This window comes from Desmodus rotundus, chromosome 1 (assembly GCF_022682495.2).
Source record: "Desmodus rotundus isolate HL8 chromosome 1, HLdesRot8A.1, whole genome shotgun sequence".
Classification (NCBI taxonomy): Eukaryota; Metazoa; Chordata; class Mammalia; order Chiroptera; family Phyllostomidae; genus Desmodus; species Desmodus rotundus.
Genome location: NC_071387.1, coordinates 104,154,030 through 104,171,733, shown reverse-complemented (window position 1 = coordinate 104,171,733; position 17,704 = coordinate 104,154,030).

The following is a 17,704-nucleotide window of genomic DNA, read 5'->3' as shown; positions in this document are numbered from 1 at the left end:
CATGCTCCTAGCTTAGGCTAAGTGAGAGGCTCCAGCTATGAAAGAAATCAGAGGTAAAAAGCCACTTATCTTGGAACACAGTCTTTCAAAGAGAGGTGACATATTCTAGCCAGGACAGGATCTTTTCACTTCCCTGTAATGGTTCCTGACAGCTTGAACTGCAAAATATTGCTGAAAAGTCTCTTCCATTTCTTTCTCTCTCACGAGCTCAGTCTGTCTCTCTCTCTCTTTCTCTCTCTCTCCCTCTCTCTCTCTCTCTATTCTAGGGAAAAAAAACTTTTAAAATAGAGAGAGAAACATCAAAGGGTTATTAATTTTTTAATATGTCTACTGAGCCCAGCACTCTGATAAAGATAAAGTGAGGGTGAAGACAGGGAAAGCTGGACTAGGAAGCAGTGCCTAGGAGGGAGAAATCCTGTCACTGCTAGTTACATTCATGCCTCTCGCTGAATGCTACCCCAGAAATGGAATATCTCTGTGTGAAGAAATAACAACTTGACCTTTATCCATTTACACGGAAGCAGTAACCAATCCTTTGTGAAATCATGTAAATTACATTTTCTCCACTTATTAGCCGTCTTTTCCATAATTTTTATAACTGAAAGAGAAAACTGTGGTCAATTGCAGAGGTCAGTATTTGTTTCCTACTGTTGTTATAATAAATTATCACAAACTTGTTAACTTAAAAAATCAGTGAATATCTCTGAATCAGGAAGAAATATCATGAGTTTTATTTTTCTCTTTGCTGTTTCCTATGTTTTCTACATAATAAGCAGTGTTTCTTTAGTAAATCAGGAAAAATGAAATAACATAGAGGCACATGGCAAAGTCTTTTTAAATAAGTGCAATGTAAATGTGCATGACACTGTCATATGCTGTCCTCAAAGCCATCTGTAGGCTATGGTGCATTATACCCACTTTACATATTTGAGATTTGTGAGGGAATTTGACTTGCCCAAGGCCACAGATACTGAATGTTTACAGAGCTGACACCTATGCTCAGCCTAGGAGATATAGCAAGGATACAGTAGTGTCAAAACAAGTCTGTTCATTGCCCTCAGGAGCTTTTAAGGCAGATGTAAATAAATCATCGCAAAGAAGTGCTACAATGGGAAAGTGCTGGGAAATTAGATTGGAAAGTCAAAGAAAACCTTTTGAAAAAGTGCTGTGTAGCCTTGAACTCATTTTACATGAGTAAAAATTAGTGATAGACAGAACAAGTTCACTCGCAAAGGTCCTAAGAACATTTTCTAATTCCAAGTTCAGTTGTGTTCTCTCCTCTGTGTTCAACTGACCTTTCCTCCCACTCCTGGTTAGCTAATTTCTAAATAAATAACCTCCAAAGGGACTGCAGCCAGTATCATATCTAAGATTTTTGGCTTGTTTTGTTTTAACCCCTAAAGAACTTATAAATCAATTTTCCTGCAGGTGGTTCTTGAAAATACACGAGTGGGGAAAATCCAGATAAATTTTTTTGGCTTTATTATTAAAAGAACAAAACAAACAAGTGAACAGTAACTATAACAAAAACCCAATACACTCTGAATATGGCTTAGAGAACATCTCAAAACCAATTTCCCCATCTATGTAAGACTCCAGACCGCCAGCGTGGATGGCCTAAAGCCCTACCACTCACAAATGTGTAGAATTGATTGCACCCAATTCCTAAAGAATGCACTTGCACGCTGGTTATTTTCTTCCTTCTTTTATTTTTATCTTTACTTTTTATATTTAAAAGTGATTGTCAGCCAGGGCGCCCTTAAAGCCGAGGCTGTGCTGCTGAGCAGCAATGCAAACCCATGGGTCTGCACCATCATTAAAATGCATTCTCATTGGGAAGAAGGCAGTTGAGGTCTGAGCCCTTCAGCTTAAAGGGCTTCCATGGAAATGTGTCAGCAGTGGAGGCTGAAAAGTTCACACAGCAACTCGATTCACAACATTCTGTTCTCAAGTCACAGTTCAAATCCAGTTGTCTAAAGTTGATTCAATTCAATAGAGTGAGACTTCTCAAGCAGTCGGGGCAAGCCGACCCCATTATTCTTCCCCAGCAAAGTGGGCACGCCAGGTTTGGAAACTTTTGAACTGTGTCCTCAACACTCAAAATCCAATTTCCCAGGCTCCTTCACTGAAAAAAATAGGACTAGAAGCCAAGGGCTGCAAAGGGGGAAACTAAGAGGATGTTTTTCTTTTTATGTTCTTGCCTTTAAAAAGGCAAATGACTTTTTATGAGACTGCAGTTTAAACTTTGTTCAGCTACTATAGAATTACAGGAAATATGCTTACTAGTTTAGCTGGAACGGCCAGCAGTAATGGAATTGTATTTCCCTCTAGATTAATTTCATTTTCCTGTTTCCCACAGCTACACACCTTCCATGAAATTCTGATTTCATTTCTGCCTTCTAATACCTTTAATTTTTTTTCACCACTTTCATTAATAAGGTTCAGGATGCCAGGCATGGGGTATAGAAGCATGCAGACATGCCAGGGCTGCCTAGTCTTAACTTTCTCATTTCTCTTGATTTTCATGATACTGCTTTCCTTTAGTTACTCTTCTTTACTCATCCAGCTAGACCTCATAACCCTCTTCTAATTGCCTTCACTGATTTCCTTCTACCTGCATCTTACATGTTGTTGTGGGTTCTATCCTGAATTATCTCATAAAATCCCTTGCCTTACACAAATACAAGTCAACCCGTGGATACCCAGATTCTAGCTGCATATCTCCAGCTGGATATGCTGTAGATACCACAAATTCAGTCTGACCCCAACTGAAGCCCCTACCCTTTCACCTCTTGAATAAAGTGTGAACAAACAGAAAAACAAAATCAGATGATATAGTAAAAAGACAAGGAGCAATGTTTTACCAACTTTACTGTCAATGGACTTGACAGCTATGTTAGGATTGAGTGGCTAGAATCTTCAAATATTTGCCTGTAAATTTTACATGGTTCCTTCTCTTAATGGAGTTAACTGATTCAGGTCATTACTGCTAATTCCCTTCTTGCCTATAGTCTCTGAGTCAGTTGCAAATTGATTTACCCACTAGTGGATAAATGTTAGACAACTTGGCATCCTCAAGAGTGCAGTGCTGAGAGTGTGAAACACTGCAAACAATTCTGGAGGTGCTTTTTGTGTTGGATGGCAGAAAACTGGATGTTATTGATTTGAGTCACGTTTGAGAACCTCAGTCCAAATGTGCTCCTTTGAGACATAGCCTTGATCTCTCCAGTGGAGGTCCTTGACTTCTTTTCTATGATATCTTGGAATTTACAGGAAGATATAACAATTATCTTAATTGGGTTTTCACATAAGGAAATGGAGGTTTAGGTCTATAGAGCTGGTAAGTGATAGAGGTAAGATTCAAATACACATCGATCTGAACCCCAGGTCTTAGTTGCCCCTCTCTATTTGCTCACCCCAATGGTTCTCTCTCTTAAGTACCTTCTAAATAAATTTGTTTCTCTAGGTTTTCACTGCCATAGCTTTATTCCAAGATCTTTATTTCTTACCTAAGTCATAGGAGTAGTGTCTCTGTTCTTATTTCTTTACTCTTGCCTCTTTCTCCAATCTCTTCCTGTTATCTTTTTAAAATCATATGTAACAGTAATCTTTCCCTTTGGCCAAACTTAGGCCATTATTTTTTTTGTTTTCCCTCTTCACATTGAGGTAAAGCTCATATAACATGAAACTAATCATTTAAAATGTACAATCCAATAGCCTTTAGTACATGCACAATGTTGTACAATTAACACCTCTATTTCGATTCAAAACACTTTTTATCACCCACAAAAGAAACTCCATACCCATTAGGAAGTTTTTTTACCTTTCCCTCTCCTCTCAGCCCCTGGAAGCTTTAAACCTACTTTCTGTCTTTGTAGATATTCTGGATATTTCATATAATGGAATCATATAACGTGTGAAGTTTTGCATTTTTTGGCACTTTCAGGGTTCATTCATGTTGTCACATGTATCAATACTTTATTATTTTTATAGCCGAATAATATCCTAATGTATGTAGATACTATATTTTATTTGTATATATCATTTATCAATTGACTGGTGTTTGGGTTGTTTCTACTTTTGACAATTGTGAACAGTGTGGCTGTGAACATTCATGTACAGGTTTTTGTTTGATTAATTATTTTTAATTTTGGGAGGTATATAACTAGAGATGGAATTGCTGGTGGGATTTCTGATCATATGGTAATTCTGATTCACCTATTGAGTAACTGCCAAACTGGTTTCCACAACAGCTGAATCATTACATTCCCACCAGCAATATACAAGGCTTCCAATTTCTCCATAGCCACACCAATGCTCATTATTTTCCATTTTTGTTTGTTTGTTTTGCTCCTTCAGTTATAACTGTATTATAGTTTCCTAAGGTTGCTATAACAAAGTACCACAAATTGAGGAGTGTAAGACTTTGACCTAGTTCACTTCCCTCCTACAAATCTACATGCCTACATTTCTTCTTGGGCAAAAGGAAGACCGTGGACAGTATCATCTCTAAGGCCTCTGCCAGGCTCTACAGCCTATGTTAGTAAGTCCTACCCTTGAAGTTACACACATACAGCTCTTTCATGGTAGCTCTTCTGCCCTGAGTTGAAACTGTCTGCCATAGGATTTCCCATCTAGGGTGCTGGGATAGTAATCCCTCGGGGCAGGGATGTGGGACCCGGGGCACTACAGCCCTTAGGCCAGTCACCTCTGGATAAAAGCAGTTTTCTCCACTTAGCCCAGTGTGTTATATAAATATCATTTTTTTTCATGTGTAACGAATAAGAAGACTGGAAAGCCCTTACTCTTGGAAGTGGTATCGTCAAATTGAAATAAAATCCTTTGGTCCCAAACAGAAGTCCTAGTGTTCTTTCTGTATTCCCTCTTTCAAGCATTGGCTTGAACTCTTTTCCTTGTTGAAGTATCTCCTTATCCTTTAGAACTCTGGTAAGCAAAACTTCTTTAGAATCTGAATCAGTAGAGTCTGGTCAGGAGACAGAAACCACACCAGTTATCTTAACAGAGAGGATTTAATACAAAGAATTATTAAGTAGGTATTGAACTAAAAAGGCAAAAAGAACACTGAGATATCACAGGTGAGCAGCTACCACCCATAGGGCTGAAGGAACAAAGGGAAGAGGTAGGAATTATTAAAATTTAAAGGATTGGAGGCAGAGTCCTGCCAAGTTGGGGCTGACCTCTGCCTGTGGGCACTGTTTGGCTGGTACTGGTCTCTGAGCTCGAAATTGTGTGTGTGTGTGTGGGGTCTTATCTAAGGAGGGGTCTTGTATCTCTGAGGGTGTAGAGATACAAGTCCTCCTCTCTCTTTTATAGTGAAGCTGGTTGTGTGATTCTTGGAGAAACTGATAATTGGAATCAATTGTTACTACTGGAATAAATGGAGCAGAGGGGCCAGGCTGGGATGGCACAGGTAGAAACAGAAAGCAGAGAGGAAGCCAATACTAACCTAACAGTTAGGAGCAAGTCCCTTCTTCCTTCTCCAGCTTTGCAGGCTTCCTAGGGAACCTCCATTTGCAGGGTCTAACCAGCAGCTACTTGGCAAAGCATAAATGTGGTTTGCCCGGACTCAGCATCATATTACAGTGTATAAAAACGTAGGATTGAAGCTAAAAGGCAGTAGCACATAAACTAGTACCAAACCCCTCCTCAATATCTTTTCCTTCCTGAAATCAATGAGTCCCCTCTCTGCTCCTACAGCCCCTCACATCATGCTGTTTATGAATAATCTTTATGTTCCTCTCTTTCTCTTTAGCAACTTGAGAGAAAGGTTTGCATTTTCTTTATCTCTGTGTCCTCAAATAATCCAGCATCCATATCATAGTAGATGCTCACTAAAGGTCTGCATGGATGAATTAGTGGCCAGAGCAAGCAAGGAAACAAGGAAGCCCATGAGAATGGCCCTTATCAGGACTTGAAAAGAAAGTATTGGAATGAAGCCAAGATGAAAGATGGCAAATGAGGCCCGTGACAATACTGTTTGATATCTTGGATCTAGCTTTGTTCTTCCCAGTTGCATTTTCATAACTTGTGGCAAAAGAAATGGTGCTGCCACAGCAGGCAATCAGCCAGGCAGAGAAAGAAATTCATTGTGGCTGGGAGATAATCAGACACCTACTAGAACCAAGGTGCTGAAAAACTGATTGGCAACAGTGAGGCACATTACAGGAGCTATGAACAAAGGTATTAGGGTGAAGGGTAAGAGTGGCACCGCTTCACCTGGAATACAAAATTCTTCACACACATGGTCCTGCCTACTCCTCCAACTCTATTGCTTAACAGTCAAATCCTGTTCAGTTCAGTCTCTGAGTCACTCCCTATAGCTTTTCTCTGCCTGAAACTCCAGGCTCGACCCACTTGATTAATTCTTAATCATCCAGAAAAACAAACCAGTTGTCTTCTCTTCAAGCACTTTTGCTTCCCAAACTGCTCCTTATCTTATGCATCTGTGGCTCTCTATTCTTCTTCCCCAAAGACAGCAAACTGCAGTAATTAATCCAAGTGCTGGAGCCTGGATGCAAAGCCTGACATCATCATTTGCCAGCTGGGCATATTAACTCTGCCTCAGTTTCCTCATTCATAAAATAGGTGTAATGACACTCCCTACTAAATATTTGTGACCATTACAACACAGAAGGCATTTAAATTGCTTAGAACATTGGCTAACACATATAATGTGGTCATAAACATTGATGACTAGTGCTATTATCACATTGTATTGTAATAGTTTCTTCAAGTGGAATCTCTCTCACTAAGTCTTGGCAGGGATTTGAACTCATTCATTGTTGTCTTCCCAGGCCTTAATGCATAGTAGATGTTCAATGAATACCAGAAATGAACCAGAAAGAATGAATAAGTTAGAATTTTGATTAAGTAGCTTGCCCAAGGCATAACAGGTTTCTTTAGTGGAACTGCCTGTCTAATAAGGAATTCACAGAAAATTCCTGTTGCTGCTCAAAATGTTTCTGCATTGGAGAAGCACATTTTCCTGTATGAACAGTCTAGTTATGGTAGACATTAAGACTTTCTTGAAAACCTGCCTCCAGGTTGATTCAGCAAGCTTCAGAGCCCCGATAGGACCCAAATGCAAATTGTATTAGGCAGGGCTCTTTTGTTCGACAGGAATAGAAACTCAACCAGAAAAAAAAAAACTTAGGAAAAGAGAGATCTGTGAAAGGGTACTGGGCCAGTGTTGACTAACTGCAGGGAATTAGCTGGGCCTGGACCAAGTAGAACCAGGGGCTTTTACTTTTTCCATCTGTTATTTCATTGATTTATTTATCAATCACTGGATTTCTAATATTTTTGTTTTGCCTCTTTACAAAGGTACAGGTTGTCTCTCCTACTAGAACATCAGTGATTCTAGGTCAGGCACTTTGTATTAGTTTCCTATGAGTGCTATAACAAATGATCACAAACTTAGTGGCTTGAAACAACACAAATTTATTCTTTTACAGTTCTGGAGATCAAAAGCCAAATAAGTCTACAGTGGCAACAAGGAAGGTGTTGGCAGAATGGAGTTCTCTTTGGAGATTCTAGGAGTGAATTTGTTTCCTTGTCTTTTCCAGCTTCCAGAGGCTACTCACATTCTTTGTTTGTGGTCCTCTTACCATCTTTGAAGCCAGCAGCTTTGACACCAGCATCTTCAAATCTTTCTGCCTCTGAACTTCCTGTCTCTTTCTTATAAGAACCTCTGTGATTATACTGGATCCACCCATTTGGACAATCCAGGGTAATCTTCCCGTTTCAAGGTTTTTAATGTGATCACATCTGCAAAATGTCCTTTTCTCCATATAGATTAACATTTACAATGTTCTGGGGATTCTGTTATGGGCATCTTTGGGTTGCGGGGAGAAAGGAGGCTTTATTTGTCTCAAGAGTCAGCATAATGTTTGTAGATAATAGTGTGAAAAATATCAGTGATTGAATGAATTAAGAAGAGAGTGAAGATACCTGTCTGTATATTATTTTCAGTATTTCCCTTCAAACAAGCTTTTTCTCTCTGCAGGAAAACATGCCTGTCAATAGTTACTGAATTTTATGGTACCCTCCCCACCACCCGCACCATACTACTGCTCCTGGAAAAATGCTTACTTAATTCCTTTCTCAGTTCCTTTTGAAAAAAGGATCTTGGAGAATGATTCTGATCAGTCCTATTTGGTTCGGGCCTGTGGATAAGCCAACTGGGTATGAAAAAGTGGTTATTCATGGTGGTTCTCTCACTTATTTAAAATAAGAACACAAGTAGCCCCATAAATACTAGGGTGCTTTTCCTATAAAACATATAAAGTTATTTTTGTATAGGTCGTCAGTCCATATCCATTATCTGGATGATGCAGGAAATTATGAAAGGTGTGTACCAACTGGGAAGATAATCACCTGACAGTTGTTATTTTTAAAAATTTGTGCCCATTACTCCCTGCAGGAATTTATTTCCTAATGATTGATCATTGCACGAGAATACCAGCTACATATGGATCTGGTTATGAAAGTTCTAGATGAGTAGTTTTTTGACCTATCAGACACAATGCCTCCTCTTATTAAAAATAATGCCTGCCATGGCTGGGTAGCTTAGTTGGTTAGAGAGTCATCCTGATACGCCAAGGTTGTAGGCTCAATTCCTGGTCAGGGCACATATAAGAATCAACCAATAAGTGCATAAATAAGTGGAACAACAAATTGATATTCCTCCCTCTCTCTTCCTCCTCCCCCCTCTAAAAATAAAACAATAATGTCTAATTCTCTTTTTATAATTCTGAAGTGAAATTCATAAATAATATATATGCCTGCACAATTTTGGCTACAGCAAATGCTCAGAATGTAATGTAAAAGAGAACAAAGAGTTAATTTATAACAAAATAATTTGTATTTCAACATGTCAATTTGCTGGCACAGCTACACTATAAAATAGCAAACTCCCTCACAAAACCCTAAAGTATAAGTAGGAGGTATTTTTATCTCTGTCAGAAACCACCTGCTTGATAAATGGGCAATGCATAACAACGCATGACTAACCTTAACTCTCACCCATGCCAATTAATTTCTATCAGATCGTACTGTTATAATCCTTTATGGCACCTACTTCTACCTAAAGCCATCTTGTTCAGTTGTTTGTTGACTAGCTCTCGCCTCTCTTTGAATACAAACTCCGTGATGTTGGGAATTTTGTCTCTTTCAGTGCTCAGCACTATATATATGTGTATATATATGTATATGTGTGTGTACACACACACATATGTATTTGTTGAACTACTGATCAAACGAATGCTCCTTTTGACAAGCCAAAGCACTTCCAAGCTGGAAAGGCCTTTTTGACTATCTAATTGATGACACCAAAATTGAAGGAAGGTGGAATCGACTTCCACATGGTTACAGAGCTAGTAAGTAGATAAACTCAGATATTCTGACTTCCAATCCATGTCCTTGCATATAGCCATCATGCATGTATGGATTAAGTTTAACCTTCAAAAACCAAACAGAGGGATTTTCAGTTATGACACTCTTCTTTTTATCCAATTAATCAGGCAATGGGGATTTAAATATAATTATTTCTAATGAAGATGAGAAATATTTAGTATATCCTAGCTGGCATGTGATAGCTTTCACTTCCTGCTTTTTATATCAACCTCTCTTCTGTCCTATATAAACCCCAAACTGCCCACTCTGGGATGCTAAGGTAGCACTTCCTCTCTAATTATTAACCAATCCAGCAAGTGCTTTCTATTTTTTCCAATCATCCTTCCAGGAAAACAAATTTCTTGTGGAGAAGGAAGCCAGGGTATGCTTTACAGATGGCATGAAAAGAGGAATAGTGACAGAGAGTACATACTCCTGAAAATAGCATATGCCAAGGGCTACTTTGCAATATTAGTTTATGAATTTTGCCAGCTCAGTAATGTGTTAGCAGCCGTAAACCACTTGGAAGTTTTCCTTGTTTATTCTATTCAAAGAGATGTTGCATCTCAGCATACAAAGCAATATCCAACAGCAGTTGGGTCTGCTTAGATTTAGAACTGAGCTGAGAGGGCAGTTTATATTTGCTTTTGATTTCTCTCTGTGAGAGAAATGCAATGATTATTTCCAGCAACTTTGAAAGTCATATTCTAAAAATCAGAAGAATACAAGTGAGAAAGTAATGCAGGTGTATGTAAGAAAGATTAAGAATAAGAAAGAGTCAATGATTTGTTTCTGGAAGCTGCTGACCATTTACAATTTATTTCAAGCTCAGAAATCAAGCCTGTAAACTCACCCAAAGCAATGTGGCTATGAGTTAGTAAAGGGCATATTTCAAGTGTAGCTTAAGATTACGCAGCCCTCAGCCCCACCACCTGCCTATAATAACCACCATTCTATCATCTTATCTATGAGTTAAACTCCTTTTTACCTATTAGAAAACTGTCATCCACAGTGAATTGACCTACCCACAGTCCCAAAGTTAACTAATGGCAAGTCTTAATGGAAATTAGTGTAACAGGATTGTCCTACTCACCACCCACGGGCTGCATGTGGCCCAGGATGGCTATGAATATGGCCCAACACAGAATCGTAAATTTACTTAAAACAGTTTTTTTTTTTTGCTCATCAGTTTTTGTTGGTGTTTGTGTATTTAATGTGTGGCCCAAGACAACTCTTCTTTCAGTGTGGCCCAGAGATGCCAAAAGGTTGGACACCATTGGGAGGTTCAGATTCCTGCTTTTTCACTTGTCAGTATCACTCACTTGAACAAGTTTTTTGACTTCTTTGTGCATCAGGGTTTTTTTTTTCCATCTGTAAAATAAAGGTGATATTAATAGTGCCTACCTCCTAGGGTTGGCGAGGACTGAAACCTTCTGAAAGCTTTTCAGTGTGGTCCTTCACACAAATAACATGCTTGATAAACAGCAGCTTTTATCATCTTTAGATTGGTCATCTTCATCATCATTATGATTGTATAAGGGTGGAACAAAAGTGCGTCTACCATTTTTTGTATGGAAAATAATGCAATAATTAATAAATAATAATACAAGAATAAACTGCATGTTTCATGTACTCGCAACTATGAAACTACTTTTGCCCCACACTACATTTATTCCCAGTTTTATGCATGGGTCTTGCCCTGCCTACAAAATATCAATTCCAAAGTTTGAAACATAGAGTTGTCTTAATGGGGAAACAGACTAAAAACTGAATCAGTTGTCTTTATAACTTATGCATACTACATCAAAAAGTAACCAAAATGTCTTTATTTAGATAGGCATCATACGTGCAGGACTTGAGTTTAATTCTTTAATCACCAAACAGTGAGTTTTTTCACAACAAGTATTTGGTTCAAGTTTTTTAAATATCAGGGGAGGTATCTTTTTATTCTATTGACCTAGCTGGTTTGTCTCTTTTCATCCCTTTTTAATTATTAGAAGGAATTTGAATGGAGGAACTACTCTCTTGGCTGGCTGGGACTGAATTGCAAAATTAAAACATTATTTTACTCAGATTGCCAGTAAGCCACTGGGGTTTATGTAAACTACAGTGAAGTGACAAAGAGATAATTTGAGGTCAGATCTTCATATAGTTAGATGCCCAGCCAACCAACTAGTTTGTTCTCCATTGTTATAAGTCTAACTTTTTAACTACAAAGTTAGAAGTAGATTTGTCAGACTCACACCAGAGAATCAGAATAAAAATGTGATGCTTAACTACTCTCATTGTAGAAGCAAGCTTGTTAATAAAGTTGTGTGAAGTTTCTATATGTGGACAAATTGAATGTAACCAGACTGAGAAGAGGGTCTAGTAAACCCTTATAAAGTAGGGGTTGACCTTCCTTTGTTATTGTTGCATCCTTAACATGTAAAGTGGCACATGTATGTTTAATTAATATGTTGTAAGTGAACTGAAAGAACGAACCCACCTTGCTCAGCTACACGCAACTAGACACTAGGCATGTATACTTGTATCTTATCCTTGTGGTCCAATGGCTTCTAGGACTTTCATATGGATGGGGAATGTGAGGCTCAGAGAGGCGATGTCACTTCATGGTGACTCAGCTGTAAAGTAGAAAATATACAATTAGAATTCAGATCTGAGTGCAAATTTTCTATTTCTTCCTTTATAGACATTCCCACCAGAACTATGTCACTTAAATGACAGAAATTCACCTCAATAGAAATAACTTTTGAGCAGAGATTGTCTCAGAAAACAGTGAGTGCATCATTAGTAGAGGGAGTATTGGAAGAAGGCTTTCAAGCATTGGAATTGGCACAGGGTATTGGGCAGCATAAGGTTTAATGTTTTTGCCATCTATGACACATCAATAGCTTTTTGATTAATAACAGTAATTCATTCATCCATTTATTAATAATTTAATTCAGTTTCCTGTTGATAAGTATGCACAATTAAAACAATGCTCTCAGTCATTAAAACCAGAAGAAACTGCACTTCTCCTGGATACCTTGTTTGGTTTTACCCAGTGAATGATATAAGTCATGACCTGATTATATATACTTGTGTTCACACGTGCATGCACATTGATGTTTCCATGCTTGCTACTGAGTTCAGAGCACAATTTACAGTGCACCTCTAAAAGTGACTCAGCTACATGTTAGATATTTATTTTATTAATTATTTGATATTATTTCTCTATCTCATCCTACATTTGACCTTAGTTTCTTTAATTTTTCCATTTTATGTTTCTGTGTATATTTATAAGCCTTACCAAATCCCTTTTTTGGGAAAATTATGCAAATACACATGTGCTTTTGTGTGTGTGTGTGTCCACCAAATACCTGCATGCTCCTTTTTGTTATTTAGTCTGGAGCCTTTGAACTTCAGCCAATGCAAAGGAACAGAAATATTGCTGGCGCTAACTTCAATTAGAGCCAGCCAAAACAAGCAGGCATATTGAATGTCTGCTTTTCCCATCCCTGACTCCAAGAACAGCCTATCACAGAATTCTAGCCCAACCTTACCCTCTATGGAACAAGAGCCATTTCTCTCTTGCAAGGTCCAGGGTCCTAAATCTGACTTCCTTGGAGGGGAGGACAGTTTTCTGTTTGCCAAAGGTAACTGAGGCGCCTGCATCTGTCATGCTGATCCATCCAGAACCCTTGCCAGATCTAGTATGCCGATCCATTACGCTGATCTGCTAATACAAACATTGGCGTGAGGGTGCCTAGAGCCAAAGGCTGGAAACCAAATCTATAGCAAGGAGCTGCTCAGGCCAGCCAAAATGAACCAGGGCTTATTCTATTAGAGAGAATATTTCGTTTGCTCCAATAACGAGAACTCTGTTGAGATTGGTTAATTCAATTCTGCCCATCTTATCAGATTTATTTTTAATGAAACTGAACAATAGTTTCATTTGTTATGTTATTAGTTTTCCCAGTAGAAGCAACATGAATTTAGCACTTAAAGCAAAGCAGACAAGCTTTGCCAATGTCTTTGTCTTATCAATGATGTCTGTCGATTTAAATATTACATAGTGAAAAGCTTGTCTCCTCTTCTGGGTCTACTTTCTTGCTCATGGGACTTAGAGCTGTGAGGCTATCTTTTCTCTTATGTAACCTCTCTGTCTCATCTAATCTTGTCATTCCCAGGGCTCCTGATTGCCACATTTCTACCAGTTGCCAGATGAGTGACATGGGCAAAGTGGCTTAACCTCTGTAAGCCTAATTAATTTTTTTCATGTGCAAAGTGGTGATAAAATAAGTCACTCCATAGCATTTTTGTAAGAATCAAATGTGGTATTGTCTTACAAATAAGTAACCTGGGGCATGCAGCATGTGCTCAATAAATGTTATTGTCAACTTGTTTCCTTGTGTTCATGCATGTTAGTCACTCCTTCATGGGCAGGAACTACATTTTGGATGTTTACTTCCTAGGTGTGTCTTAACTTCCTATAAGCACTGAAAAAATACTTGCTTAATTGAGTTGATTGCTGTGTCTCCAAATGTTGCATTCCTATCATCACCCTACTTTATTATCTTTTTTGATTTTTTCCTCTGAAACTTCTCTTACCATTCTGGCTTGGTGCAATATCCCTTCCCCCAATCACCATTCACTCTTCAGACTCAGCAAATGTAAGATGCAAGTGAAGGAAATTTTCTGTTGCATTTTTGTAAATATTCAACCTGATGAAACACAAAATTAGATGAAAGTCTACCACACTTATTCAATCCTTAATTTAAAAATATGGGAGTGAGGCAAGATGGCAGAGGAGTGAATGGAAGACACACTAACCTCCCAGGACCAATCTGGAATTACAACTAAATTGTGGAGAAATCACCTGTACAAAACAACTGACCAATAGTGAGTGAGAAGCTTTTTAACCTCCGACAGACAGAAGAATCAGCTTCATCATTAACTGACTAGTAGGGAGTGCAGTGGAGACTTGAGAAGGTGGACTGGGTGTCCATAGGTAGCAGTGCCGGAGGGACAATTAAGCAACTGGTTGGATCTCCCTGAGAAGTGTGGGGTCGAAACCCTAAGCTGGGATCCCCAGCCTAGAGCACCAGAGCCCAAAATGTACACAGATAACAACCTGCGGCAAAAAGCAGCAGGGTTGCTCTCTGCCAGAGACAGGGCTGGAGACGCAAAGAGCCATTTAAAGGGCCAATGCACAAATTTTCATTTGCAGCCACTTCCCTGGGACCTAGCAAAGGTGTGGGCAGAGTGGACTAGAGACACTTGAGGAAAGACTGAGGATAGAAGCTTTGGGAAAGAGCTGAGAGAGTAGCCGCCAGAATCCAAGTGCTGAGCCAACTCCAATATGGCAACAGCCATCCTGCTCAGGCAGCCCACTCCCCTATGAGTGGCAGCAGATTGAGGGGAAACGATGGCCCCGATCCCAGGAGAGACTCTGCTCCAGCTCTGTGGTGCTTAAACCTGACTGCTGAGTACAGAGTGGCTAGATTAACAACTGAAGGAGACAGCCACAGACAGCAGATCCCTGGCAGTCTTGGAGCAGGCTGCCTAAGGTCAGACAAAGTCATCATCTGACATCACCAGAGGCAGATCCAGAAGGAAAAAAACAGTGGTAACTGAGACGAAATTCACTGTGGTCTTCTCCATGATTATCAATATTTTCTTTCCTGCATAGCTTCTTAACATTCATTTATTGTCCATCAAGTTTGTGTGTATTAAGTCACTAGATTTTATACTATAGTTTATTTCTCTCCTTTCTTACTATAGTCTTAATCTCTTTACAGCCTTATTAATACTGTTTCATTTGCTGTTGATAGTGTGATTGTCGGGGGTGAGGGAGGAGATATTTTTGCTAATGTGGGTTTGTTCCCTGAGCTTTGTGATTTTGTTCTGGCAGGACCTGCACAACAGCATACAAGATGTGGTGGATAGAGTCAACCAGCTGGAGGGAAGGACAACCAGCTGGAGGGAAGGATCCGTCAAAGAACAACTGAACAACAATCAAAACCCAATAACATCCAGAGAGACAACATAAATGGAATAAAGGGCATCCCAAAAGCATCATGTTCAGGAGATCAAGGAGATGGCAACACTGAATCTCACAGGCTTCCTGCCATAGAAATCCATACCAAAAGGTCAGGGAGTCAAAGCAGATCAACTAAGAAGCAGAGGCAAACAAGAAGAGTCTCACAAATAATGGGAAGTCAAAGAAACAACCTCCAAACAAAAGGAAAGGAGGAATCCTCAGAAAGAGAAGAATGCTAAATGAAATAGAGGTAAGTCAACTATTAGATATTGAGTTCAAAACAATGGTTATCAGGAAGCTCAATGAGCTCAGTGAGAATTACCAAAAACTACAGGGTAAAAAAGTTACAAAGAATTTACTGCGAATTACACCAGCTTGGAAAAGGACATAGAAACTATCAACAAGAGCCAAGAGGAAATGAAGAATACAATTTCTGAATTGAAGAACGCAGGAGAAGGAATCAAAAGCAAGCTAAAAGAAGCAGAGTATCAAATCAGTAAGCTAGAGGACATGGTAAGAAAAAACTCCCAGAAAGAACAAGAAAAGGAAAAAGGACTCAAAAAGAATGAAGAGATGTTAAGGAAAATGCAGGACAACATGAAACATAATAATATCCATATAATAGGGATACCAGAAGGAGAAGAAGAGGAGCAAGGGATAGAAAACCTGTTTGAAAAAGCAATGATGGAAAACTTCGCTAATTTGATGAGAGAAAAATTCACACAAATCGAGTAAGCAGATAGGGTCCCAATCAAAAGGAACCCAAAGAGGCCCACTACAAGACATATAATAATTAAAATGGCAAAATTCCAAACACAAAGAGAGAATCTTAAAGGTAGCAAGGGAAAAACAGTAAGTAACATATAAGGGAGCCCCAATAAGGCTAGCAGCTGACTTCACAATGGAAACACTACAAGCCAGAAGGGAATGACAAGAAATATTCCAAGTAATGGAAAGCAAAGGCCTGTAACCAAGACTACTCTACCCAGCATGGCTCTCAATTAAAATGGAAAGTGAAATAAGGAGTTTCCCAGACAAAAGAAGACTGAATGAATACACCTCCACCAAACCAGCACTGCAAGATACACTAAAGTGACTATTTTAAGAAAAGGAAGAAAAAGAGAGAGAGAGGAATACAGGTACGAAGGGAATAAAATGGCAGTGAATAAGTACCTATCAATAATAACCTTAAATGTAAGTGGATTAAATGCTCCAATCAAAACACATAGGATAGCTGAATAGATAAGAAAATAAGACCCATGCATGTGCTGCCTACAAGATATACATCTCAGAACAAAAGACCTATACAGACTGAAAGTGAAGGGTTGGAAAAAACATATTCCAAGCAAGTCGACGTGAAAGAAAAGCAAGGGTAGCAATACTTATATCAGACAAAATATACTTCAAAACAAAGGCCATAAAAAGACACTGAAGAACACATCATAATACTCAAGTGAAGAATCCATCAAGAAGACATAAACATTGTAAACATATATGCAACCAACAGAGGAGCACCCAAATATATAAGGAAAATCTTGGAGGACTTCAAGAAAGATATAGACAACAACACACTTACACTAGGGGATTTTAACAGCCCACTGTCAAAAATGGATAGATCTTCCAAACAAAATATCAACAAGGATATTGCAGCATTGAACAATGCCCTAGATCAAATGGACTTAACTGATATATATATATAGAGAGAGAGAACTTTCATCCTAAAGAAGCAAAGTACACATTCTTTTCAAATGCACATGGAATATTTTCAAAGATAAACTACATGATAAGACACAAAACAAGCTTCAACAAATTCAAGAAAATTGAAACCATATCAAGCATTTTCTGGGACCAAAAGGGCCTGAAACTTGAAATCAACCTCAAGGCAAAAACTCAAAAACACTCAGGTTCCTGGAGACTGAATACCATGCTACTAAACAATGAAGGGGTTAAGAATGAGATCAAGGAAGAAATCAAAAAGTTTCTGGAAACAAATGAAAATGAACTCACAACAGTCCAAAACTTATGGGACACAGCAAAGGCAATCCTGAGAGGGAAGTTCATAGTGATATAGGCCTACCTAAAAAAGATAGAAACATTTCAAATAAACAATGTAACCCAACATCTACAAGAACTGGAGGAACAACAACAAACCAAGCCCAGAGCAAGTAGAAGGAAGGAAATAACCAAGATCAGAGCAGACTTAAATGATGTAGAGGCTAAAAGGATCAATAAATACAAGAGCTGGTTATTTGAAAAGATAAACAA